Source organism: Littorina saxatilis, linkage group LG14 (assembly GCF_037325665.1).
Source record: "Littorina saxatilis isolate snail1 linkage group LG14, US_GU_Lsax_2.0, whole genome shotgun sequence".
NCBI lineage: Eukaryota > Metazoa > Mollusca > Gastropoda > Littorinimorpha > Littorinidae > Littorina > Littorina saxatilis.
In genome coordinates, this window is record NC_090258.1 from 18726600 (window position 1) to 18729099 (window position 2500).

The 2500-nt window shown below is 39.4% G+C and overlaps 1 protein-coding gene across 1 annotated transcript in view; it reads right to left on the bottom strand.

The window, feature by feature from the left end:
* The window catches only part of LOC138946662 (thrombospondin-2-like), an 8194-nt gene that overhangs the window by 1718 nt on the left and 3976 nt on the right, over nt 1-2500 (bottom strand). The gene's annotated exons all lie outside the window — the stretch shown is intronic.

Here is a 2500-nt window from a genome sequence, read left to right on the forward strand (position 1 = left end):
CGCTGTGAGCTTATCTGCAATAGCACGTTATATAGTACCTCTGACTATGCACGAAACAAACGGCTGTGGTTCACAAGAACTCTAGCGATGGCTTTTGACTGTTCAGAGGAACTGGCGATAGGTATAAACCGTCGTCTGCTACGAGAACCACGACCTTGTGTGACCCTGCTTCCGGGCTTTTCTTTTTTCAAACTTTTAAAACTTGGAATTCTACTGATCTTGTCTTGATGAAAAAATAATTCTTTTATGAATTAAGAATGTTTGTGTAACAAGCTGTCAATTTATTATTTAGATTTTAAAAGTTATGTCTAGCGCCAAAACGCACCACGGTCCGATTGTCTCTGACACAATCCGCAAAATTAATTCTTTGAAAATTGCTCGCTCTTTACGTAGGGCACCAAGGATGTTCCCGTTTGGTGAGCGTTCAAATGGAAGGGTGTTTGAACTGTGTGTAAAATACCCGTGTGACCTGGAATAATAGGCCGTGAAAGGTGGATGCAGCGCCTAAAGGCAGTCGATCTACTGGCCGATGTGAATGCGTGATATATTGTGTAAAAAATTCCATCTCACACGGCATTAATAGGTAACATGCGCCTTGAGTCGCCTTGTGTGGTGAGATACGTGCGCGATATAAATCCTCGTAAATAAATAAAAAATAAACAAATAAACAGTATCTGTGATGGTTTACGGGAGGCTTACTGTGCCTTTAAGCGTGCCCTTTTAATTGATAAACAGTAACATTATATAACACACTTGGTATCTGTATGTTTAACTGTACATTAATCTGTGGCACAGCAAATTTAACATTAACTTTTGGCGCGAATTCTTACAATACATGAATGGACAAGAATGTATTAATCAATGCTGTTGTATCTGCGGTGTCAACATTTGCGACATCAACATAATCATGTATCCACACACACACATACATACGCATATACACATATACTTAAACATTTTCATTTACAAAAATTCGATACAGTGTTAGTCATTACACAAGTTGATATTCGTTTGAATGTGTTTGCAGTTTTGAATGATGCTATGCAGCAAATCTCACACAAATAGGAAGGTGGGCATACGTGATGAAAGAGACAGATATTTAAATAAACATGTACAGATAGAAAGACACGAAATACAAACAGACAGACAGACAGACAGACAGACAGACAGACAAATAGACAAATAGACAGACAGTCAGTCAGACAGACCGACAGACAGACAGAGAGACACGACAGACAGACAGACAGACAGACAGACAAATAGACAGACAGTCAGACAGACAGTCAGACCGATAGACACACAGACAGACACACTGACAAATAGAAACACACACAGACATACAGACAGACACATAGATACACAGGCACACAGACCGACAAACACACAGACCGACAGACACACAGACAGACACACAGACACACAGAACAAAACACAAACAGACACATCGACACATAATTATAAACACACAGATACTCTCTGTGTTCCAAAGAACACCAAACGACATAGCATATGCTGAAACTGGTCGCTATCCGTTGTACATTTTTTCTCATGTTGCATGTATAAAATATTGGTTACGCCTAGTCAAGATGAATGATTCCAGACTCCCTAAAAAAGCTTATAATAGGCAGTTGTATTTGCACAGGCAAGGCAAGTTTTGTTGGACATCCCAAGTAAGATTAACTTTGTATAAATTTGGTTTCGGATTTGTGTGGGAAAACCAAGGTGTGCAATGCGAGAAAGCTTTTTTGAAATGTTTTAGACAGAGGTTAATAGATTGTAATATTCAAAATTGGCAAGAGCGCATTAATACCAGCGCAAGGTTTGAGGTTTACCGCGTATTTAAGTTATCTGTTTGCATGGAAACGTATTTTACTTTTGTCAAAAATAAGCATATAAGAGATGTACTCATTAGGTTCAGAGCGGGCGTGTCCGAATTACGCTCACATAAATTGAGATACTCCCCACATATCCTACAGGACTTGTTTTGCCCATTCTGCAAAAAAGCACCTGAGGATGAAATGCACATTTTATTTCACTGTGATGCATTGAACGATCTTCGCTGCCAATACTTACCCTTTAAATACACATCATATCCTTGTTTGGTTTCCTTTCAGTTGATAATGCAAAACAAGAAGGGTCTCCATGATTTAGGCAGATTTATTTATTATGTTAACAAACGCCGTGATTTACTTCCTTAGGTGTAACGGAATGATTTATTTTGCTTCATGTCTCTCTGTTTTGCTGATGTGGTTGAGTGCATTGTGTAGTTGCTGGTTTCTAAACAACTATGTCCTTTGATGTATGTTGTAGTTGAGGATGTATTTGATGAGGCACCAGCCATCCCCTGTACATACCCATTCATGTATGTATGTGCGCGTGTGTGTGTGTGTGTGTGTGTGTGTTTGTGTGTGTGTGTGTGTGTGTGTGTGTGTGTGTGTGTGTGTGTGTGTGTGTGTGTGTGTGAGAAGGAGTGAAAGCCAGAATGTTTGTGTGTATGTGT